The sequence below is a fragment of the Canis lupus genome, chromosome 12, assembly GCF_011100685.1.
Source record: "Canis lupus familiaris isolate Mischka breed German Shepherd chromosome 12, alternate assembly UU_Cfam_GSD_1.0, whole genome shotgun sequence".
Lineage (NCBI taxonomy): Eukaryota > Metazoa > Chordata > Mammalia > Carnivora > Canidae > Canis > Canis lupus.
The window spans coordinates 44,335,431-44,362,116 of NC_049233.1; the positions used below are offsets into that span (position 1 = coordinate 44,335,431).

Here is a 26,686-nt window from a genome sequence, read left to right on the forward strand (position 1 = left end):
GCGTGTGAATTCTGTGGTTCAGCCATTCAAAGATAATTTTTAAAATAAGAATTCACTTAATACTTGTTTGTGAGTACTTGTTTGGCTGCTGTGCTCACAAACTTCCTCTTGAGTGGCCTATGCTTATGATGTTCATCCTTCCAATTTCTCTAATTTTCTTGGTAGATTCTTGTTATTTTTTTCAGCACATGGTATATTTAGCTGCAGCCATTCTCTTTACTGCTTCTTTGGATTATGTGGCCAGAGAGGCTTTTCTCCCAATACCCCTTTATTTCCTCCTGAGCCTTAACCACACTGTGCCTCTTCCTGAGGAGTAACCTGAGTGTATGATTTGCCTCCTGAGTGGGATTTCAGTGATTTGGGAGAGATGTGAACTGTGTAAAGACCTCTTGGGTTGGGATTTGTAGCAGCCATCTTTTTCTCATATTAGAAGTTCAAATGTCAAATGTCTCTCTCCTTTTTTTTCTGCTATGACATGTTTCCCAATATCAGTTTTTTGTTGTTGTCATTATTACCAGTTAGAATGACAACAGCTTTCTAAGAGCCAGAGGATGACATTGTGTTTCTAGGGTCCTCCTGGCATCTGCTCCTCCTGAGCTGTGCCCATGATTCACAATCCTGGCAGTGTCTACCCAGTTGGGCTTCTCATTTTCCCTCCCTCCCTTTTCCGCCAAGGGCTCTGGGAGCATTTATCTTCTCATTAAAGCCCATCTATATCCATAAACCAAGTTTTAATGCTGAGTTCCTGTACACGCTCTAGTCTTCCATGATTTTTGTTGTAAGGCTCAGGTTTCCTGGAGCTCGCTTTTGTTTTCTCTCTGTCCTGATGTAATATTTCTCTCCTCGCTATTTTATCAGAACATAAAAGAGATGCCCATCAAACTCTTAGTGTGAAATTCTGTGGTATGCCACATCCAAGAAAGTAGTCTGTGCAATTGGATATTATTGACACAAAAATGTTAAAATGATTTTTACCTTTGAAAAATGTAACATTAGCATTCCTTGGAGCTGACTCACATGGTGTAGAGAGTTATAAATTCATTAAACAGAAATTCTGTAGTCTTGTTCTCAATAATTTTCCAAGCCACTGTTTGTCAATTCGCATAGTTGTTTAAATGTTCTGAAATTATTCCTTGATGATTAGAATTATAATTCCATTCTGAGACTTTAAAAACATGTTCAATTAGCTTTTTGGATCATATGGTGCACTCTAGTGGGGTCTACTTGAATTACAAATGGTCTTGTTTCCTACTCGTTCCCACCATTTTTGAGTGGGTGGGGCATGACTTGGAGAGGCAGAAAGAAGCTAAAAAAAAACTATGACAGTATTCATGATGAAGAAAGCTGAAGAACTTTTTGAGTAAGAGAAGCATATCTCTGGAAAGGACACAGAGACATGCAGTTCATTCCATTGCCTCTAATTAGCACTTCACCCAAGATAATACAGAAGATAGAGTTCTACCCTAAGCATATGTTTGAAGGAGGGAAGATGTGAACTGTGCCACATAATCATGTTATGTTCATTTTGAGAATGTTTCACATAGATGTTAAACGTCATTATCACCAAATATTTATAGAGCATGGCTTGTGTACATGAAATTGTACTAGATGTTATGATTAGTTTTTCCTGGGCCACTGCACACATCATAACTTCTAACAAGCCACTTACACATAACTATGGCTTCACAGGTCAAATAATTTAATAGAGAAGCCAAAATGGAACTCTTCTAGGATGAAGCATTAGAAGTTCAAATGTCAAATGTCTCTCTCCTTTTTTTCTGCTATGACATGTTTCTCAATATCAGTTTTTTGTTGTTGTTGTTGTCATTATCACCAGTTAGAATGACACTATAGGAGGTTGAAAAATCAAATAACATAGAGTACATAATTTACCCTACAGATGACACACATATTTCCATTCTGGTTTGCTTTTGCCTTACCATGCTACCCCCTAGGTGCAGTTAAATCATAACTTTACCCTTTAGTCATTATTTAAATAATAGCTGTTAGTACTTACAAGGCTCTGGGCAATATGTAAATACTAGGGTCATAGTCCAGTGATTCCTTAGTTCTTTTTTGATTTTATTTATGTCTCTAACTTCACAAAATGAGTTCGGTGGTTAAATACTTCATACTAAGCGAAATAGTTGATTTAGTCAATATAGTGCCTGACAACATGCAATCAAATTTTAAATACAATTCAATTTTTTAAAAAGTCAGTTAAGAAAAAAGAAAACAATGCTATCAAAATCATATGCATTTACATGAAACCAAGTATGTTGCTGTAGTGTCACATAATTTTTACTAGTTTCTCATATACACAGAAAGCAAATGTTTAAAAATCATAAAAAATATTGCAATATTGCTTACCTTAGATTGGTAAAGTGCCTGTCCTGGTGGTAATAAAATGTATAAGCTATGTAACATTCAGCTTACTATAAAAGCTTTAATCATCTGCATGGCAGTTCTATATTAAGGCACATGCCAAGAGCAATTGAAGAATTTGCCATATAGACACCCAGATCAAGTTTCTACATTTAATTAGCTACAGACAAACTCTATATTTAGATCACTTCTCAGAGCAGTACTTTAGTTATTATCTCTAACTTGTAAAAAAAAATAATGGTGGAAATTAGTCACTTTAAAGCTGATAAGCTTTTAAAAATACCCTAATTGACAAATTCATGCTAAAAGTGGATACTATATAGATTAGCACAGGAAACAAAATACTGTATGATGATTCAATTGCCCAGAAATTCACAGGTACTCCATCTCAGGGGAGGAGTTGGTCTTAATCTGATAACAATTACCTCCTCTAAAGTTCTTGCCTATCATAGATCATTTCCTATCAGGAAGGTATTCAGACTTTAGAAATAAAAGCATGGTTAGAGCTGTCACACTATGGCATCCTGGGTGACATTTGACTTGGTTAACCCAATAAAATTTAAGCACAGATTTTTAAGCTGTCTTTTCTATAAATGCTAAACTATCCCAAAAGCTAATTACCTCCACTGTCATGAAATATTCTAATATTAAATGTATGAACTACTAACAGCAGCATTGTAGAAGCGGAAGCATTTAATTATAATGGAAGACCTTGGAGGGAATATATTATCCAAAACAGAAATTCTCATTTGTAAAGTGCATGCATTTGCTTGAGCTGTTTTCTTCCTGTTACATAAGGACCTGGGAGTCAGCCAGTGGACATCTTGCCACAGAGAATTGACAGATGCCTACTGAGTAAAAGTGGAAACAAGCCAGGGAGTCCAAATTAGTGCACTTCATATTGACTATGGACAAAATATTTGCTTTATGAAAGATATGCAACCAGTTTTCCAGTTTTGACATAATTCTTAAAACTGTGTTAGTACATTTATTGCCTCCTTTTCTGAGGTTTCTTAATAGCAATTCATACCTTCACTTTTATCAAATGCAACGGTGTTATATTTCCCTACAGACCCGAAAATAAACTGCAATATGGTGTGTGGCCAGAAATATTGAATGTTTCAACATTACAGGCATGTGCTGTTGCTTTTGAGGTGGCGTTAGGAACCTGTATATTTGCAAGGGAATTATCAGTTAGTAAAAGAAGTAGGAAAAAAATCTCAAAAGTTTTTCTACAAATAGCCATTACCCCACAACTCTACATTTTATTGGTATACTTTGTGTTTAAAATCCCAATCTCATTCTCATCCACATTTCCAGTTTACCATGTAGTATAATAGGAAAGCCTTGGGCTCTGAAACCTAGTTCTACTACTTCCTAGCAGAATGACCTCAGAGACTGAGCCTCGCCTCTATCATTTAGACAGTAGAAATGGAACTATTTCATTTGGATGGTTGTGAGGAGGATGAAATCAGGAAATGCGCTGCTGTGAGTAGAAATGCGCTTAGTGAGTAGATGTGCAAACTGCTGTTGTTTTGCCTCAAATTCCCTCAAAACAATAAAACAATAAAACCTGGGCACATCCTGAGTGTATTGTGGTTTTAGGTCGTGTGAGACTTAAGAATACAAAATTAGTTTTAAAAGTAAATGTAAAATAAATAAATAAATAAATAAATAAATAAATAAATAAATAAATAAATAAAATGTCTATTTAAAAGGAGAAAAATAAATCATAACATATTTCAAATTTCTAAAAAGCTGATCTAGGGACGCCCTGGTGGCTCAGCCATTAAGAGTCTGCCTTTGGCTCAGGGCATGATCCTAGAGTCCCAGGATTGAGTCTCACATCGGGCTCCCTGCATGGAGCCTGCTTCTTCCTCTGCCTGTGTCTCTGCCTCTCTCTATCTCTCTGTGTCTCTCATAAATAAAAAATAAAAGTCTTAAAAAAAAAAAGCTGATCTAAAAATCCAGATCAAACATCATACTCTTTGATTGCTTCCTTATATGACCATAATTTTGTAATAGCATTTTTGTATATTGAGGGAAGAAAAATAATTCGTTTGTTTTTTTTTTTAGCATTGTTGATAGACCTTTGTTTTTTTATATTCTATTTAGTCTATGGAAGTTTTTTTGAGACCATACTCATTATTGACAATGGCATGGTAAATTTTAGAATTATTGTCAATTTTAGGAAAATTTTCATCAAGATTCTTTCATATATAAGTTGCAAGATTTGGGGGGATTTCAATTTTTCTCTGTGACAAATTTTAAATACCCTTTAAACTGGCAACATTTGACCAATTTTTTACTGATCGTCATCATGTTGTGATGTTTGGTAGAGTGGACAGAAGCTATTTATGGAAGCTATTCTTAAACCTAGTTGACTGGCAACAATTTAACTGTACCCAGATGTGACTTCGTACCCTGTGATTTCAACAAATCTAAACTAAATGTATCTCCAATTCAACTTCCCCTCAATTGCATCTCATACTGTGGAGGTGAAATTAAAGTGGAAAGGAAATGGTCATCTAGCCACTTGCAGTCAAAACATCTTACTCTTGCAAAATTTATAAAACAAATGATCATAGGGGCGCATTGCTAAGACTCCTCCCAGGGCCTTAGAAGGAGCCCATGAAGGTGAGGGGTCCTGAAGCTTAAACTTCATTACCTTCACCTAAAATTCAACTCTACTTTTCATCTATTTTCTTCTTTTTCTCTCCCTTTCCTGCTCATGCTCTGGTCACCTCTGTCTTTGTCTCCTTCATTGCTTCATCTTCCTATGATCTGACACAGAGAGTTCTATCCCTACATCGAAATTGCTCTCTTGAATGTGACAATATTCCATAGCTTTTCCCTTATTCTCTTCTGACTTGCTCTTGTAACATTTTAGGCTATCAATCACATGTTCCTTGAAATACCCCCTTCCTTTGTATTTTTGGTGACTCCTCCCTTCCCTGTTTATTCAGCCATTCAGTCTTTGTTTCCTGCACTGTTCTGGCTTGTCTTCTCTCACCCTCCACATTATATGGATCCCTAGAGTCCAGCTATCTGCCTTCGATACTCATCTCTATGTAAACTCCGGAGAAAACCCTCTTGGCTCTCCTGACTCCAGCTGGAACCTCTACAAGAGTGATTTCTAAATCTCTAAGTCCCATCTTACCTTTTTGGTATGTTACAGTTTCACTTTTTCCACCCACCCCAAGGATAGGTCTTTTCAAAGTTACATAGAGACATTGAAATTAAATATTCAAAACCCATCTCAACCTCACCCTTCCTAAACTGACGCCATATTGGTCTCAAGGATATAAATTTTGGAGTAATTTTTGACAAGACTTTTTTTTGCCACATTTTACATATCAGGCTATCTCTAAAATGATTCACTGAAAATATCCTCTTATCTATCTCTCAGTATAAATCCTCACTGCCCTCCATCTATAAACTTTGAACCTAACCCCCAATAGTATACTCTGAATAGCCAAATGTTATCTATCTTTCAGAGAGGAGCTCATGACCCACATCTTCCACAAAGTCTTCCCTGAACTTTCCCATTAACACAGATCATCCACATGGCAAAATATTTCTCTGAACTGGGTCTGATTTTGGTTCTTAAAAAAACAAAAGATTTTATTTATTCATTTGAGAGAAAGAGCAGGAGGGAGAGGGAGAAAGAATCTGAAGCAGACTCTGCACTGAGTGCAGAGCCTGATGTTGGGCTTGATCCCACAATGGTTCATTAGACCATGACCTGAGCAGAAACTATGTCAGACACTTAACTGACTGAGCCACCCAGGTGCCCCTAATTTTGGTTCTTCTAAGTTAAACAATGAGACAGTTTAAGGACTCCTAAGAGAGCTTCAGGTTAGTCAATTTCTCTGCCATCCCTTTATTTATTCTCTACTGAGAACAATATTTATATGGCATTTTGATGTTACCAATACAAGTTTGGGTACTCTGTTGGTGAGCTTTTCCCCCAAATGCCCAAGCATATTTGACCTCTATTTTTGGGGGTGAGTAAATAAAGTTATATGCACATCCAGGTTATTGCTTCATAAGAAGTGGTATTCTCGCTATCTTTCCTACCTCTTAGGTGACAAAATGATAGGCCACTGTGCTACAAACATAATTCCATGTCCTCATATGAGGAAGGTTCACTGGGTAGGCCCCTCTCTTCTTTGAAAGTGATAATAAAACAGCCAAGAGAAGCTGCTTTTCCATTTGTTATAGTTTGTGAAATTTATCTTCCTGGAAAGAGCCTCAGATTTCCCTGCAATAAAGAACCATTACAATCAACTAATTCCATTCCTTTCCCAGTGGTGAGGAAAAATAGTCTGTGGTTAGGGACATGTGAGAGAAATTGACCAAAGATCTTCTAGAACTCAACTATATCACTCTTCTCTGAATTTCTACTCCACTTCTAATCTGTATTTTTGGAAAAGTGTGAAGGTAATGTGGGAGAAACAATGTACTTCTGACACACCCTAGGGATTCAGTGCCAGAAACAGAGTTTTTATTTTCATTTTTTAATTTTTTTTAAGATTTTATTTATTTTTTATTATTTATTCATGAGAGAGAGAGAGAGAGGCAGAGACACAGGCAGAGAGAGAAGCCGGCTCCATGCTGGGAGCCCAATGTGGGACTCGATGCCGGGACCCCAGGATCATGCCCTGGGCCAAAGGCAGGTGCTAAACTGCTGAGCCACCCAGGGATCCCCAGAAACAGAGTTTTTAGAAATTATTTCTTTATGGAGGTCTCACACATCAACCTACAAGCTGAGGGAAGGTAAGAAACCCTTTAATATTTGAATTCAAGCCTCAGTGGGGGAAAGGATTTAGTTAATGTAGGATGCCTATACCTAAATTACTTACTTATTTATTTAATTATTACTTAGTTAAGTATTAATAATTACTTAATTATTAATTATTATATATTGACCAGTGGGGGAAAGGATTTAGTTAATGTAGGATGCCTATACCTAAATTACTTATTTATTTAATTATTATTACTTAGTTAAGTATTAATAATTACTTAATTATTAATTATTATATATATTGATCTCTATCATGTGTTATCTCCCAGAAGATCAAATGCTTACAAAGGGCTAGAAATGTTTGCCCTTCCTCCTTCCTTTTTGAATTCCCAGACAGTGATTATTAAATAATGTATACTCAGGGGGCAGTTGGGTGGCTCAGTTGGTCAAGCATCCACCTTCAGCTCCAGTCATGATCTCAGGGTCCTGGGATTGAGCCCCTTGTTGGGCTCCCTGCTCAATAGGGAGTCTGCTTCTCTCTCTGCCCCTCTCTGCCTCTCTCTCTGTGATCTCTCTTGCTTTCTCTCAAATAAATAAATAAATCTTTAAAAAATGGTTAGTCAGTAAATATGTGTAGATTAAATAATTAAAGGAATTTTTAAACATTGAGAAAATCCTATACATCTGCAAGGGAATAGATTATGTTCAACCTTGTTTGCCTAAATAGACTTTATAAGCATAATACCTATTACATTTCCAGGAATCCTTGAAACATGGGGAAAAACCACTAAGATTTATGAATATGTTGACACATGCACAGTACTCCAATTGTTTGGTCCTTCATTAAGATGAGAAAATCTGTCAAACACTACCATCTGCCATCCAAAGAATCAGAAGATTAAAAAATTACACAAATGAAGTCAATTGATGACTCACAAAAGGGATACAACTTGAAAAAGCAACACATTATATAATGACTAATAAAGTCTGAAACAATGGCAAAGCTGCAAGGGTAGAGGAGGAGGGGGAGGCCGGGGGAGGTCTGATGGTGATTATCCAGTTGCCATGTCACTGCCAAACTACAAGACAAGAAGATGTAGGGGGAAGATGACTAAATTAACTATTCTCTTCCCTCATCATTACCAACCTCCTGTTGTGGAGACACAGTGTCTCGTTTCAGGAAGACTGCTTGTTGTGTTTCAATAGTATGATTGTCTTTCATTGCTTGGTTAAATCTGTAATCAATGGTGGGCAAAAAGTGAAAGGATTGAAACGCTCCGATTTACCCACAGAAAATAGTCACACCCTAACAGACGCATAATGGTCTGTGGTTGTTCATATTTTCTCAGGGGATAACCCAGCTTGAGCAAGAAAAATGCTCCTGAAAAAAACTGGAGGCTGACATCTCATAACCCAGACCCATATCCTGATATCTCAGATAAGGAAACTAAGGCATAGAAAGGTTAAGTAATTTTCCCAAGATTATACTTGTTTCATGTCTTAATGAAAAGAATCTCTTTATTATTATCATATGCTGTTATACTACAGCACATTTTAATGTATGTCACGCCATTGTTATAATAAAAACAGAATAATATGAATTATAGTTGTATTATTAAAACACCAGTAAAACTTAAAATTCAGTAAAAGTGAACCATTATGGGTTACTTGGAGGATCAGATGGTTGAATAACCTACTCTTGATTTTGGCTCAGATCATGATCTCAGGGTTGTGAAATTGAGCCCTGCATTGGGCTCAGCATGGAGTCTCCTTGAGATTCTCTCCCTCTTCCCCACTCCCTGCTTGGATGCACACTCTTTCTCTGTCTCTAAAAATAAATAAATAAATAAATAAAGTCTGGATATTCTTTAAAAGAAAGCAAGCCATTATAATTACTTTAGGTATTTTTTAAGATTTATTTATTTATTTGAGAGAGAGCATTTCATGTGCGAGTGAGTTGGGGGAGGGGTAGAGTGAGAGAGAGAGAGAGAGAATCCTTAAGCAGACTCCCTGCTAAGCACGAAGCTTGGCACTGCTGATCCCAGGACCCTGAAATCATGACCTGAGCCAATAAAGAGTTGCCCACTTAACTGACTGAGCCACCCACCCAGGTGTCCCTAATTATTTCAGTTTTAATAAGAGAAACTGATGCATAAATAAACTATAACTGAGAGTCAATGTAAAATAATATCCTAAAATATACAGCAGTTCCCCCTTATTTGTGGTACTTATGTTCTAAGACCCCAACTGGATGCCTGAAATTGTGGTTAGTACTGAATCCTATATATGCTATGTTTTTTCCTATACATATATGCCTTTAATTCATAAGTCAGGCACAGTAAGGGATTAACAATAATAACTAGTAATAAATAGAATAGTTATAACAATATACTGTAATAAAAGTTATGTAAATGAGGTCTCTCTCTCAAAATATCTTATTGTACTGTAGTCACGCTTCTTGTGATGATGTGACATGATAAAATACCCAAGTGATGAGGTGGAGGTAGGCGAGTGACGCATGGGTTATGACATAGTGTTAGGCTACTATTGGCCTTCTGATGATGAGTCAGGGAGATTATCTTTTTCCAGATGGCGATTGACCTTGGGTATCTGAAACCACGAGTAAGGCAGTACTATTGTATCCTGCTTTTTGTCTCTCAAATGGTCTCAGATTGTATACACTTTTATAATCAAGTTAAAAACCTTAATATAATTATAGATTTATCCATGTTTAAATTTAACTCATTTAAAAGAAAAAAGGGAAGGCAGTAGCTACACTTGTAGTGAGCACAGCATAATGTATAGAGTTGTGTAATCACTATGTTGTACACCTGAAACTAAGGTAACATTTGTGTCAACTATTAAAAAACAAAACAAAAAAAAAAGAAATAAAGCATTTGAAACATCTATATCCTACTATTGCCAGAAATTCAAGTATAGAAATTTCATTTAGCATCTCAATTCAGAAAGTTTTGAAAGGCTTTATAAGCTTCCTATCTGTAAAGTGCTTAGGAACATCTGACACAAGTTATCTTTAAAAGATTTACTTTTAGGGATGCCTGCGTGGCTCAGCGGTTGAGCGTCTGACTTTGGCTCAGGGTGTGATCCCGGAGTCCTGGGATCGAGTTCCACATCAGGCTCCCTGCATGGAGCCTGATTCTCCCTCTGCCTATGTCTCTGCTTTTCTATCTGTGTGTCTCTCAAGAATAAATAAATAAAATCTTTTAAAAATTTGCTTTTAAATAAAACTAGTATATTATAAGCCAAATTTACAATAACCTCCAAATCTCAGTTTGGCCTCCCACAGGAGCAGATCATAAGATAAGAATTTAAGTGCAAATAGTTGGGGAGGAGAAAGTCATGACCAGAGAAGAGTTGGGAAGTGAGACAGGGAAGGAAGCAGCCAATGCAGGAGGCAACCATTACTAGGTATGAATGGAACCTAATCCCACCAGGGAAATCCTGACCATGCATCCCAGAAGGATGAAGGAGCTGGGACATTTACATACCAACTTCCATCAGTCATTGAATGAGCACTGCTCTGATGAAGGACAACATCTCTGCCCTTTGTTAGGCCCGCTTACATGAGGCAGAGTGGTCTCCTATAGCAAGTCCTTGGTGCAGGTGTTGGCCACTGGAAGTCTAGCCAGTGTGCAGCACTAGCACCTGTGCCACCTTTCCTCCATTCTGCTTTTCACTCTAAAGGACATTAGTTTGTCTATAAATCTTTATATCTACATAGCACTTACTTTTTGAAATAACAAAATAAAAGATCAACTTACCCTACAGACCCCATCATGTTGGTTTGTGTAAGGGCTCCATTGAAGCAAATGCCCAGTGAGAAGATCCAAGCTCCCTATGTCAAGCTGCTCTGATGATCAAACACACAATGTCTTGCATGAAATCATAGAGTATGAGTTAGTGGGAAAGAAGACATGTGCAAGAAGCCAAATCTACCGAGTGTATATGACGGATCTTGGGTATCGAGCTGTCCTCTAGCAAGACTTTCTCCCTCCCAGTACCAGGAGTAAAATGATAGTTACTGCTGGGCCTTATGGTCACCCTTCTTACTTCTTCTATTCATGAAACCCTAACATTCTGTGTGCCTCCAGAACTTCAATTTTTGAGGCAAGGAGGTTTGTAGTCCAGAGGGAGATCAAGTGGCTTATCCTTGGTCAGAAACTGAGTTCATGGTTCATCTAGAGCCAGAACTGATTCCCCACGGTCAAGGAGGTGGCAGGATTCTGAGTAGGAAATCTGCTCCAGCTCAACCACTCTCCTCTAAAGTGTACATATTTTTCCATTCTCACCCACCCTCTAATTTGTCTGATTCTTTCCTTTCTGTCACATAAAGCTTCCCAAATTGGCCAAATGGCCAAATGACCAGATAGATGTTTTTTCTTCTTGGTAGTGTCACTTCATGCAGGCTATAAGTTATGACTTGTAGCCTCTTTTTTAGGAATGAAAGACATGAAGAAATGAGATAAACTCATGGGATTAGAAGATGCAAAGAACATTCCTACCTGCCTTGTACCATTTTTGTTCATCTGTTTCTTGGTTGTATGCCCATGTAAATACAAAAATGGATTTATTTGTGTGTCTTACAGTTTGCCCCAGTTCTTCCCATATTCAACTTTTCCTTAGAATATACTCTGATGTTTTGCCCTGAAACATCCTCATTCATTATCCAAACACTAATAATCAAAACTATTTAACTTTGAAAAATTAATTAAAAGCATTTTCCAGGTTGGGAAAAAAACATTCAAGAAAGAAATGTCATGTTTTAACAAGAAAAGGTAATAAAAGTGGGAAAACACGTGCTCAAGTAAAGTGTGATTTTCACCCTCTTGTCGGATGCCTGACAGGATCGCTTAAAAGAGAAAAAAAAAGGATCAACTATGTGATTTATATTTTCACATTGAAATTTGTCCCTAGCCTGAAATCAGATTTCTGTGTTTACTCAGCCATACAATGAAATCACATTACTCTTCTGACTCATGACTCACAGGAAATACTGGGTGATTTTTAAACAGAAAAGTGAGCATGAAACTCCTTTTTGAGCATCCTGAGATATAAGGAGATAAAAGAAGGCTGGAAAATGTCTTCCCATAGCCACCGCTTGATAATACTCATCGAGTTCTGAAAATAGCAGAAATATTGACACTTTTTTCTGGTTTATGCAGTGTGAAGTATGAAAGATGCTGTTATATAGTAAGTGAATTTGTTAGGAGGTTTTCTTCTCAACTATAACTCCAGGGTGTGTGTGTGTGTGTGTGTGTGTGTGTGTGTGTGTGTGTATGCATTTTTCCTTTATATCTTCGGAGAGAAACATCATAAAGGTCTATAGTATATAAACATATGATTATGATTACAATGGAAAAATAAAATACAACAGAATGATCAAAATTGCATATTTAAAAGTTTGCATAATCCAAATATTACACTAAGTCATCTTTGGTAGAAAACCATACATTTCTAAAAAATATATATATATTATGTAGAGTACAGCGTATGCATAATACTGTGTTTTAATTGCATCAGGAATACTGATACTCAGCAAACATTGATTGGATTTAGGATTGCCAAGAAAATCCTGCCAATTTAGGGTTTATTTATTTACTGTGTTTGGTTATTTAGTTGACACTGTTTCAATTATTCATTTAATACTCTTGCTAATTTGATCTATACACAAGTCTCTTCATCTCTAGTTTGATAGACAATGGCTCTAAGGTATGTACTTACAAAAGAGATTGTATTTCATTTATTTATACTCAAGCATGCTATTCCTATAAAATGCTTTGACATTCAATTCAGAGAAAACGTTGAGGACCAAATCTTGATTTCATAGTGAACACTCCTTCTTTTATACTAAAGTGGAACTTGTGACTCAAGGAGTACATAGGGAATTCAGATCCTTAAATATGAATAAAAAATTATTAAAAGATAATATCAACTTTATAGACATTCACAATTACCAGAAACATCTGGGAATAGTGGCAAATTACCTTAACCATTTCTAATAATAAGCCACTTAGGTGGAAATCTTAATTAATGCCAGGAGAAAAAGAACAACAGTATGAGGTTATTCTGGCATTATGTAGATCTGCAGGTAGAAAATGTAGCATGTTTTTATCCTATAAAAATATAATCTCCTGAATCTACAGAACAGAACCATCAATAGAATTATTTGTGGTGGTAGAAATGTTCTGTATCTGCTTTGTACATTGCAGAAGCTGCTGCGTACATGTAGCACTAGGAATGTAGCTAGTGCAATGTATTCACTCTGTCTGCTCTTTCTACAGGCCAAGTTGGAGGCCCAGGGTCCTGAGAGCTAACGTAGATTGGGCATGGGAATGAGAAGGGGGTTAGCCATGACTGTGTGATCAAAGCACAGAGCACTTGTGGTTCAAGTTCCATGAATCAATGAGAGGTCAAGGTGGCAAGTCAATGGAGAGGACTGAGAACAGCAATGAGAAACACAGGGAAGGTGTTGTTGTGTAGAACCTGCAAGATGTAAGCAGGTTTGAGAGACAAAGTCCAGAAGGAGTTCTAGAAGCAACTGGAAAAAACAATTAAAAAAAAATAGAAGCAACTGGAAATAAGGCAAAGGACCCTTTATAAACTGCGATTAATGAATTCAGGGACAGGAAGGGAATTGCTGAGATAAGCGAGCCTACTAGACTGGCTTCTTTCTTTTCTCTGATACACCACCCTAATCTAAGCCCTAATACCCATATTATTATTTAATTACTTTATTACTGTTTTGTCTTACTTGTGTTATCTTTGGCAAGTTGGAAAACTCTCAGTGCCTCAGATCTACATCTGTAAAAGTATTCATACCTATCTCATAGAGTCATTTGAAGATTGAATGTAGAACACTCAGAACAGAGTTGGCACATAATAGATGCTAAATAATCGGCTATTGTTATTATAGTGTTATATTAATATTAGTATTTCATAACAGGTTTTTGATTGATCCATGTATCTTCAGACTATCACTTCCATTCCAACCTGCATTTGGTTTTGTAATCATTTTCTTCATGGTACTTCCTATGGCCTTCCGTGTTTCCCAAATCACCTGATGATCACGCCCGAACTCTTCTATCATGACCTTCAATAATCCAGCCCCTTCTACTCAACCTGATGTCTCTTTGTACCCAATGCTCTACCTCTCCTTCTTCCAGCATGACCCACTTACTTTCTTCTATGGAAGTCATAACCTTTCATACCACCTCACCTTTGTTTATGCTGCTCTCCCTTTCTAGAAGGATCTCCTTACCTTCTACCTGTCTCAATTCTAACCACTTTCAGAGCCTAGCTCAAGTTCTACCTCCTTCACTATGGCATAAGTAGTTTCTGTTGTGCTTTTCCAAAGTATATGTCAAATAACATCAAGCAGAATGCCTGACACAACAGGAAAATTTCAATAAATATTTCTGTCTTGTTTATCCTTGTGCTAGTCCTCCAAATCATAGATTTTAGAACTTACTATTTTTTTATTGATAGTTTATGAATATATATTGCATCAGTTTAGAAAGCCTTCGGTTATGTGTCATGGAAGACCTTGTTAATGGAAGGTTGAACTCTAGAGATATTTATTGTGTGCTTCCAAAGTTTCATCAACAAGTCAAAAAACCCTTTGGTTTCATTATCCTCAGACTATTGGATTTCCATCTATATACTTTTTGCTTCACTATTACAAAATGGCTGCTGTAGCTCCAGGCATTTCATCTCTTCATGAGTGAAAGGTAGAAGAAAGTACCAATGGAAAGTGTGTCATCCCTAGGTAGAGAATTAGCCAAAAAAAAAAAAAAAAAGAAAGAAGAAAGAAAGAAAGAAAGAAAGAAAGAAAGAAAGAAAGAAAGAAAGAAGAAAAGAAAAAAGAAAAAAAAGTGTTCTGGGAAAGGAGAAAAGGGATGCCATAATTGGCTTAAATAATTCATCACTTGGGGCAGGGCAAACTGCTGGAGTTCTGCTGGGAAAAAAGAAAGAAATGCCTCATGAGTAGGCATCTTGGTTAGTGTCTGCCCCTATTTTGTATTTTTATTCTCTACTATAGTCTCCTATAGAAATAATGTCTTTATTCCCCAGGGTACACAGTACAGTCTTGAAAACATAGCAGCCACACAGCAGGTTAATTGTTTGATTGTAGACTTCTTAACTGCTGTTCAGGGCATTCCCTAAGCCTTCACCTTCTGCCTTTGTTTTGATCCATTTCAGAGTCCTAAGCAGACACCTATTTTGAAAGTAAGAAAGGTTTAACAAGCACAGTGTGAGCTACTAGACACATAAATTTAACACACTTTATATGGATTCCTGCAGAAGCTCAGAAGCCAAAATACAAATTTTGAGAAGTTTTTTTGTTGCTCTCTGCCTGATATAAACATTATGTGCTTAGCTGAGCTGGGAGTCCTTTAATTATCTTTTCAGGAAGCCTTGTTGAGAGTGTAGATCCTAAAGCAACCAACCAGAGCAGCCTCCTGACAACAGCCCATGCTCTAAAAAAGTAGTCAACTCCAAATAATAGTCCCTTTCCTGAGCATTATAGTATTTATCTGAGCACAAAGTAATTAACATCTCCAGCAAGTAAAATCTCTGATTGCTTCATATGGTCTCAGCAACTTTCAGGTCACCACCCATCTGGTTGCATTGATTTTGCCATTTGCCAGCATGTGGGTCTGTGTGTGTGGTGAGGGGGTTGTGGTGGGGGGGGAGTAGTGGAGGACCATCAGGTGTTTGGAGTAACACGTTACCACATGTGCATGGTTAGGTTTGTAATGTGGACCCAGTCGCTCCATCCCTCTGCTCAAGTAAGAAAGGGACAGATGCTCCTGGTTACATCACTCTTGGATTTAAACTATGATACAGTCCTTGCTTGTTGCCTCTGAAGAGTAACACAGCTTGGAAGAGATAAACCTTTTACGATTAATTGGATGAAAAGCTATAGTCTAGCAAATTCTTCAGCTATGAAAGAAAAATTCTATAGATCAGGAAAATAATGGCTGTACTGATTTTAAGCCATTGGAGAGAATGAAACATAGACAAAGAAAAAGATATTGCTAACTAGACTCCATCTATGTATGTATTCCCAAATGATGCATATGTAGAATAATTTGTACACATGGCCTCAATAGAGCAGTGGAAAGTGAAACATTCCAAATGTCACCAGATTGTTTGGTTTTTTGATGGTCTACTCAAAACTTTGGATCTCAAGTCTTCTTTTTAGCTGCTTTGAAAGTATATAAATGTGATAAATTTGCATAGGTGTAAGGAGAAGTGGCCCAATTTATACAAAAGTGAGTGCAGAAGCTAGGAAATACTCAACTCAGATTTCGCATTGTCTGAAGTTGCTGATCCTAAAGCGATCTTAAATCATTGAGTAAATATAGATGATGGAGTGGCTATGTTACTGTAACTCACGAAAGGTCATTCTGTAGACATGTCAAAACACAATAAAAGAAATAAAACAAGCTATCGATATTCCACACAAGCTAAACATAGTACTTGCAACAAATATTACCTAATAATTAATAAGTGTTGTAAATTTTATCCATTATTTCAATATGTCTTTGGGGGGTTTTTTGTTTAGTTTTGTTTTCCACACACACAAAAACACCAACTTAAACTGGAATGAGCACTTGATATGCTTTCATAGGGGCTCCCATGATCTTGCTTTGATAATAGCAATTAAAGCCCCCAGGCTTAACGTGAGAAGCTGGGGTGAGTGGGAGGGGCGGAGAGGGAAATTATCAAACTGTCTCTACACCCCACAGTGTTCATGATTGCTCTTTGCTGTTGTTGGCTCTGACTCATTTTCTTAGATTTAATTAGCCCACGCTGATGTTTCCACAGCGTGGAAAACATCACAGAGAGTGACAGAGGGTGTTTGAACAGGGAAGTGTAATGGTTAGAGTGGAGATTTGGGATGCATTGAAAGCTGGCTGCCCTAGGCTATGACTTGGGGGAGTTGCTTATCCTTTAGAAGTTTCAATTTCCTTTTTTCTCTGAATTGGGGTAATAATAGTAACTCTCATAGGATTAAGGGCATGAGTATTTATATGAGTAAAATAATCATATAAATTGTTTCGCCTGTTATAAGCCATATAAATGTTAATTATTATTATTATTATTTAAGTTATAACTCATGATAAAAGAAGAGGAAGAAAAGGGCCTTTTAAAATCTATTCCAGACATCATTTTTCACTCATTTCTTCATTTAAAAGAAAAGTACCTTGATTGTCATTTTGAATGCCTATTGTATTGGGATAGACATAATGGCTTTGGGTACAACACAAGAGCTTGGTAAAATCTCACCTAGTTGAAATTTGCCTTTCAAATTTCTCACCTCCATTTCAGCAGTCCTCCTCCAGAGTATTATTGTCTCCCACTGACCTGGTGATTCAGAGCCAATCACTGAAGTTTACCTTAACAGGCAAAGCTGTCACCTCAGTAGTCAGCCCCCACCAAATCTCCTGTGCAAAGTCCGATTTCTTCAGATTCTTTTTTGGTGACTGGCTTATTTTCATGCTGAGGTGTTAAATTTTCTGATCTGTATTAACTCTTCCAGTTTATTATTCCAATGGTAGAAATATAGTGCCTTACACAAAGGAGTCTTTCTTATATGGAATTTCACAGTTCACAGTAGGCTGGGGTAAAAATGTAGGGACAGATAAGATTTTCAGTGTCTCTGAAATCAATTCTTACAGGAAGTTCTGTCTGTATGCAGGAATATCTTGGTAGAAGGTAATGAGGTCCTGTCCTGATATGATGGAGCATGTAGTTTAGTTGAAGATTAAAATTATAACAATTAGATAATGATGCTACTAATAGAAAACACAATGCACAATATTGTTAGATAATAATTATCAGGTAATATTGTTCTGAGAATACATAAAAATGCCAAAATTATTTAGTAATAGCTGAATCATTATCAAAATATTTTATTGTAGCAAAATACCACATGTAACATAAAATTTACCATCAGTGACATTTAGTATATTCATATATTCATAGTGTTATGCAATCATCACCACTATCTAGTTCTAGAACATTTTAAACATCTCAAAAGAAAAAAAAATCTCAAAAGGAAACCCTATACCCATGACACTCCCCATTCTTCCCTCCTATCAATCCCTGGCAACTATTAATCTGCTTTTTATCTCTATGGATTTGCCTATTCTGGATACTTCATATAAATTGATTCATATAATTTATTGCTTGTTGGATCCACTTTGTTTTATTTTGCATAATATTTTCAAGGTTTCATCCATGGGGTAGCATGTATCTGTACTTTACTCCTCTTTATGGCTTACTAATTTCCCATTTTATGGATATACCACATTTTGTCTGTCCATTTATCAGTTGATTGACATTTGGATTGTTTCTGTGTTTTAGTTATTGGGAATAGTGCTTCTCTAAATATTTATGTTCAAGTTTTTTGAGGGGCATCTGTTTTCAATTCTTTTGGGTATATACCCAGGAGTGGCATTACTGGGTCATATGATTTAACTATACTTGACTTGCTGAGGAACTGCTACACTATTTGTCACAGTTTCCATTTTATATTGTCACCAGAAAGGTATGAGGGTTCTAATTTCTCCCCATCCTCACCAACATTTGTTATTTTCAATTTTTTTTTTTTTGGTTCCAGCCTTTGTAGGTGGTATGAGGTATTATCTCTCTGTGGTTTTGATTTGTATCTGCCTACTGCCTAATAATGTTGAGCATCTTTTCATGTGCTTGTTGGTTTTTGTGATAGCATTTTAAATATCTTATCTAGGGGTGCCTGGGTGGCTCAGTCGGCTGAGTGTCTGACTCTTGGTTTTGGCTTGGGTCATGATATCAAGGCCCACCTCAGGCTTTGCACTCCACATGGCATCTGCTTAAGATTCTCTCTCTGCCTCTCTCTCTGCCCTTCCCCCTCTGCTCTCTCTCTCTCTCTAAAATAAATAAACAAGATCTTTAAAACAAATAAATAAATATCGTATCTTGTTTAACTCTTAACAGAGATCTGACAGGTGTTTTACAGATGAGTAAACTGAGGCTTTAAAATTAAGATGAAATATATTGTCCAAAGTCATGAGAGAATCAAGTTCAATTAGATTTTCACCCTTTGGATATAAGGGAAATAAGCCTGAAAAATGATGGGCTTGGGCTACCCATCAGAGTATCTGGACCTCCTGCGTTACAAAAACCTTCAACAGACAGCACAATTTCCATCAAGGCATGTTGGAAGCGACTCACCCCTATGGCAGGTGGGTTGCAGAGGACAAGGCACACACAACTGGGTTGCTGAGCCGGTTGTTAAATGTGTTGCTCAAGGCAGTGAGCTTCCACAAAGGAGATTTTGGGGAGCCTCTGTAGGCTATTGGCAGTTTTCATTTCCATTTTGTTTCTCATTATTAAAAAAAGAAGTAGCCTGTCATAATTGCACCAAGATCTAATTTCTTTCACAAAATGCCATTTTATTTGATTAACTAGAACATTGAGGTCAGGATATAAAAGATGAAGTAGTTAGACTTACATAACCCAATAGGAACAGAATCCAGACTGTATTTCAAAGAGCTTCTGATCACTCGGGATGTTCAAAGAGCTTTGGAATAGGACAAGTGAATAAAGAACACATGCCCTGGAGCCAGTACTCTTTTAACCAATGGACTGACCAACTCGATAGCCCATGAGAAGAATGTCTGTGCATATATGGATGAGCAACAGGCTTGTCATGGGCATGCCACATGGCATTGGCATCTGGTAAGACTTTGCATGTATCTTGGTCCACTGCTTTGCCTCCTCTTTAGATTAGCCTGCCATTGGTTACATAATTTGGAAATAAAGAGAAAGAGCGCACAGAGTGAAGAGAGTTCCTACAAAATGCCTTTGATATCATAGTTTCTACGAAGAGCTCCCCAGCCCCTCCATGGTAAAAGATGCCTAAAGTCCCATGGAGATTGAGCCAAATGGAAAGGAATTTTAAGTTCTAGTATACCTTACCTCAAATACTGAATAATCTTTTACTCTCTACGAGATGCTATTAGAGCGATGTATGGCATGGCATTGTAAATCAGCAAAGAGAGTCAAATATACACAGGGACTAGTTAGAGACACCAAAGGTTTAATGTTGATAACTTTAAAGGATATTGACAAATCATATTAATGGACAAAGCTTGCTGGACATACTATGTGGGAGCACTGTATTTTCCCAGGTACTTGTGTGAGTAACACTTGCCTGTCACATACCACCTGGACAGTGTGGGGTGTTTTTATTAGCAAGCAGAAGCAGATCTCCAGCCAACACCAGAGCTTTCTGTTTACTTTAAAGGAAGTGCAAAGTATAAATGTTTACCAAATCTGGACTAGATTGCCTCTTTTCCAAATGAGTTTGGTTGTGATTTCTTTCTTAAATGTGTTTCAATATAGATAGAACAATTTTGGACAGAAAATAGTGAGATTCACTTGGATACCTTTTCTCCTATGATCTGAGCCTTCCAAGGAAAGATGAGGAAACTGGCAGGAATTTTCTCATCAAGGGTGGTGACTGTATAAATCACCCATATGAAGTATACAAAGTTATGTTTTTAAGAAACACTTTTTAAGGTGTTTTTAAAAAAGCCCCCCTCCCCCAAGAATCTTCTATCCTCATATTAAATAACAAAAGCAAAAACTCCCAGCAAAAGTAACATTTATGTAAAGACAAAGCATTAGTGAAAACAACCAGAGAGCATTTGCTGGTGCCAGGCCTGCTATCTGGAGCATTTGTTTCCTGGAGAGTGTGGTGAGATAAAGTGAGCTCTTTTATCCTCTGGATCCAAAATACAGATGCTTTAAATCCCGCTTTGGTGCAGAGCTTAATCAGAGTTGGAGTTGAACCATGAAAGCAGATTCCTTGTAACAAGATCTTTATATATATATATATATATATAACTGGCTGTCCACTGCAGGTACAACCCAGCTGACTCTGTTTGAATTCCCCAGATGTTGTAAGAATATTTACTGACCTTTCAAAAACAGTTATAGGTTTATTAGCTATGCAATTCCAAATTCAAAAACAAAAAACCCAAACTCAAGATATTCTATATTAAAAGCTAATGGAAAATTTCGGGTAGACATTACTGACTTTTTAAAAAATCTTCTATGCTCTAAAACATATTTCACTAAGAGTAGTACACCATAGAAACACAGTTAATTAGTGTATCCATTTGCTGCTAGTCAAAAAGAACTACAGTTTTTTCCCCTTTTACTTTTCATATTATTTTAGTTTAACTTCATTGGTTTTCCTGATAAGTAGAAAATCAGAACATTGCTGAAAAAGTAGAAAGTGCAGAAAATGATAAAGAAGTAAAATTACCTATAATTGCAACCCCGGCTCTCATAAATGTTAATGTTTTGGTCTATTTGTCTCATCTCCTGTCTATGTTTGTGTGAATATGTTTGCACACCTAGGTATTTGATTCCCTACAGAGCTGGTTTCATACCTTAGACAGTTTTCCTTCCCAATTTCACTGAATTATAAAATGAGATTTTAACATGTCATTAAATATTCTTTGAGCATAAGATTTTAAATGACTGAATGATATTATCCCTTAATTTCTGTATTATTGAATAGATTGTTTATAATTTCTGTTATGAATTTGTAAGTAGTTTTCAACATAAATTTTTTGATACATAAATTATTTTCTTTCAATATGTTCTAGAATTGCAATTGGTGAGTAAAATAGAAAAGTGAAACTTTTTGAAGCTTCAAATATATTTTGCCTTTGTTGTTCTGAATGAGGGTGCCAATGTAAATTACATAAACTCCCACCACCAGGGGAAAAAATATGCCTGTATCTCTCACTATATTCTCATCGAGACTTCTTTATAGTGTTAAAAAAAATTAGTTTCCAGGGATGTTTGGGTGGCTCAGCGGTTGAGAGTCGGCCTTTGGCTCAAGGCATGATCCCAGAGTTCCTGGATTAAGTCCCACATCAGGCTCCCCCAGGGGAGCCTCCTTCTCCCTCTGCCTATGTCTCTGCCTCTCTCTCTGTCCCTCATGAATAAAAAAAAAATTAGTTTCCAGTTTGATGTGCCAGAAATAGTACTCTGTTGTTGCTTCGGCTTCCTTTTCTTTAATATTAGTTAAAATATACATTTAAAATTTTTGGTAAGTGAAAATTTCTTTGAAATTTTCTTTGAAAAATGTTCATTTTCTTTAACCGATTCTCTTTTTTCTGTTAATTTATTTTTTTCATTTTTTTTGTTTTTAAACAAAAAAGATACCTGTTATAAAAATTTCAACAATTATGAAAATAAAATATGAAAATTACCTTCTACCCACCAGATACACTTTTTACATGTCTTACAGACATTTGTTTTCACAAAATACATCATTATACATATACATGTATGGGATTTTTTTTAACATAAATTGCATCATTTGTTTTTTCTTTTAAATTTATTTATTCATAGAGACACACAGAGAGAGAGAGAGAAGAGAGAGGCAGAAACACAGGCAGAGGGAGAAGCAGGCTCCATACCGGGATCCCGATATGGGACTCGATCCCGGGTCCCCAGGATCACAGCCCGGGCTGAAGTTGGCGCTAAACCGCTATGCCACTGGGGCTGCCCTCATTTGTTTTTTCACTTTAAAAGTATATCATAGGGGGTACCTGGATGGCTTAGTTGGTTGAGCATCTGCCTTGGCTAGGTCATGATCCCAGGGTCCTGGGATCGAATCCTGGGATCTAGCTGGCTTCTATGACATGTTGGCAGCGGTTCTCTGCTCAGCAGGGAGCTGATTCTCACTCTCCCTGTGCCCCTCCCCCTGCTTCTTCTCTCTCTCACTCTCTCTCTTTCTCTCTAATAAATAAATAAAATCTTAAAAAGACAAAAAAACATGTCATAGATCTGTTTCCTTTTTGATACTGACAGATTTTCGTGACTAGGTGAAAAAACTTTGTTCTGAAGTAGCGCAGTTAATTTCATCATTTCTTTATTTATGCATACCCTGAGCATATATTTTTATGCTCCTTGTGAGTAAGAGACTCTGGCCTTTCCTATGTGTCGTCCCTCTAACCAAATGTAAAATACGGATATAATTTTCCATTATGTATCTTTCTCAGAGAAGAAGCTTCCGTCCTACAGCTGAGAACACAGTTCTCGCTAACTAGTTAGAAGAGCCAAGGGCACAATAAAGTGCTCTAAGAGACCCCATTCTCCATGCCTCAGAAATGACAGGACAGGATTCCTGGAAAAGCTACAAATGACGGCTGACGGCCTTCCCCCATGCTCATTCTGAAATCAGAGAAGAGGAGCAGAGCTATTCATGGCTCAAGCCATGGGAGAAGAGGGTTGAGTCACCATTTTGCAGCCTGTCCTCTGCTGAACTGGTGGCTAAATGCCTGTAGCAGTGGAGGAGGTTGCCACTGGCCAGACCTAGGGGTCAGGCTCTCTGTTTCTAGTATAAGAGCTAGTATATATGGCCACAGGCCTGTGCAGCTGTATGCAGCTTGGTTTCTACCTCCAGAAAATAGCTCAAAAGGCCAGATGAGGAAGAAGCTATCAGGCTCAGTCCCATTTCACCTCCTGCCTCAGAGTGGGTTTTTTTAAAATTATCCATCTATCTCTTTGAGAGACAGAGAGAGAGAGAGAGAGAGCATTTGGGGGAGAAGGGGAGGGACAGGTGGAGAGGAAGAGAGAGACTCTCAAGCAGACTTCCCAATGAGCGGGGCCCCTTGCAGGGCTCGATTTCATAACCCTGAGATTATGACCTGAGCGGAAGCCAAGAGTCAGACACTTAAATGACTGAGCCACCCAGGTGCCCCATGCCTCAGACTGTTCTAAATGGACTGCCAGTAGAACTGGGCACAATCACCTGCCCGACCTTCACTATCTCTGGTGAGCATGATGCGTGGATGCTGTTATGCAGACCCATCATTCACAATAACTTACTCCTGGAGATCCTGGAAATGGATCATAGGAAATCCATTTATTCAACAACCAGATATTTATTAAGTGCCCCCATAATACAGGTTTCTGGAATCTTGTTGGGTAGTGGGAACACAATAATGAAAAATGCATGATCTTTTCCTTCCAGGAGCATAGAGATGGGAACAAATGATTATAACATATGCTTGATGCCTGGCCAGAAGTGTATCCAGGGTGGGAGAGGCACAAAGGAGGCGGTGAGTTATTCCCACTTAGAATGAAAAGACAAGGAAAAGCTTCATGGAGTAGGTGCTTTTGGAGCAAAGTGTGCTGGTCTTTCCAAGCCTGGACTTCCTGAGCGTCCCTGAAGCTATATCTGACTCCAGAGCCCGGACCTAGAGACATTAGCTAGTGTGCAACTGCTGAGCATGGCCATCCCGGTGCCCAGGACTTGGGGTAAGTCTATGCAGAAGGACTTTTTTTTTTTTTTTTTTTTTTTTTTTTTCAGAAGGACTTTTAAACTAGAAACAATGAGTGTAATCCTAGGAACATAGTGTGATCTCTCAATGTCAAAAGCCAGCCCTCAGAGAGGACATGGATTTAAACCCATGGGAGAGTTATCACTTTGCCTTTATTTTTGTTTGGGTTTTCCCATAAGTAGACCCTGACACAAAGCAAAATCTTCAGGAAAGGCAGAGTGAAAAGCATATTTGTTATACAGAGTTTCGTGACAGCATTATCTCCAACTCCTCACGGGTCATGGGAGGAGAGGGCACAGCAGTGTCCACACCCACCTGTGGATTCAAAAGGTCTCAGTTCCACTGTTAATACTAACTGTAAAGAGAAAACCAGAAATGGGGGTTAGGTCAAGAACCTGATCAAGGTGGGGCATTTCTCAAAGGTAACACTTTCCTGTTTCATCTTATGAGGAAACTATTGTTATTAAGAATTTCAGGGGCCCCTGGGTGGCTCAGTTGGTTAAGTGCCTGACTCTGTTTCAGCTCAGGTCATGATCTCCGGGTGGTGAGATTGACCCCTGTGTCAGGCTGGGCCTGGAGCTTGCTTGGGATTTTCTCTCTCCCTCGCCCCATCCTCCCTACCCAGTCTCATGCATGGGCTCTCTCTTCAAGAAAAAAGAAATTTCAGTAAATTGGATCCTCATTACTAAAATTCATTCTGTTTGAAATTAAGTTTCAATCTATCAACAAATTAAATTCAAATAATTAAATCTAATATTATGGAGTAAACATGCCATGGAGAATGAAATCTAGAATCTTTTATTTCTAATAGGAAGAGCATTACACGCACCACCTTTTTATCTGGGGGCAGAAACCTCCAATTCTAAAGTCAGCATTGGAGGCAGAGAGACATTCCTGAGAGACCGGAAGCTTCTAGACCTTTCAGCCAGACCTTCGCAGCCTGGAATAGCCTCAGCCAACAATAGAGTCAGGAGTGTTCATACCTGCTATGATCTGGTTAGCCCAGTCCAACTCTTACCTCCTCATTGTGATCATTGTGGTTTTTAGAAGCCATCCTGCTGAGGAGGTCAGCTAGAAGGATCCTGTTTGGAGGTAGCAGCAGGTGATAGATGCCTTGCCTCGGAGGCAGCACACCCTCACAGTTGAGACCACCACCCGCACCTCAAATCCCATCACAGTTGTTTACCAGCTCTGGGACCTGCAGTTAAGTTGCTCAGCCTCCTGGAAGACCATTTCCTTCATCTGTAAAAATGCAAATAAAATTATTGTGAAAAATACGGCCAACCTCGGTTCTCAGGATTGTAAGGCTGGAGATGGATTTGCCATTGTTTAATGTTTCTTTCTCTTCCTGTAAATTCCAAAAGGGTCAGATTTCTACAGATGCCTGTCACTAAGTGTGCCTCCCTTGGATGAGATAACACTATGGAAGCCCCCAAATTTCTTCTGGGTTGTGTTTTCATAAGTTCATAAGTTCATAAGTTTCATAAGTTCGTAAGTTCATAAGTTCATAAGTTAGAGTTCTGATTTTTAATTCAGAGATTTGGAAACTTTTGCCCAAGATATGTTCCTTAACATCTGTGTCTAGATAATATAACCTGATGTTTGATGTTATGAGCTTATATCTGTTCATAATGTCTATACAAAACCTATCGCTCAGATTGACTTGTTAAAATCTGAGAAGATTTTTAATTGCTTAAAATATTCACTAAAGAAATTAGTTAACTTCATTATATGAAACTCTGTTATGATTATTACATTGCCCTGAAGTCCTTTCCAGTTTATGAACAATATTACCAAACCATATCATAGATTCAGGAGATGAGGCTGTGGATGCCTTTGGAGGGATGCCTGGGGGTGGGTAGGGGAGGAGAGGCATCATTTTGCCTACCACAAGTATCATGCTGTTGAATATAAGCTTATTATAGGACTATCAAGAACCATTCTGGGGTTTCTACACTGCACAATGACTTGGTCAGATTTTATGTTAAAAGATAATGTCTGTAGAGTAGAGACAAAGATTCTGGACAAGTCCAGGTGGAAGATGGTGAGTATCTGAACTGGGAAGGGCACAATGCCTGGGGAGAAAAAGGAACCATGAAAAAAAGAAAAAAGAAAAAGGAACCATGGAATACTCATGGTCAAATTTAAATATTTAATCACTCTAACCGTGAAA

At 37.7% G+C, this 26,686-nt stretch overlaps 1 long non-coding RNA gene across 1 annotated transcript in view; it reads left to right on the top strand.

Moving 5' to 3' along the window:
- The window catches only part of LOC119874211, a 52,418-nt gene extending 26,628 nt beyond the window's left edge, over positions 1–25,790 (top strand). Inside the window, exons 2-3 of the long non-coding RNA XR_005367976.1 lie at positions 24,204–24,490; positions 25,325–25,790. This is a non-coding gene — a long non-coding RNA (uncharacterized LOC119874211). The remainder of the gene's footprint in view (positions 1–24,203; positions 24,491–25,324) is intronic.
- The last annotated feature ends 896 nt before the right edge of the window (positions 25,791–26,686 follow it).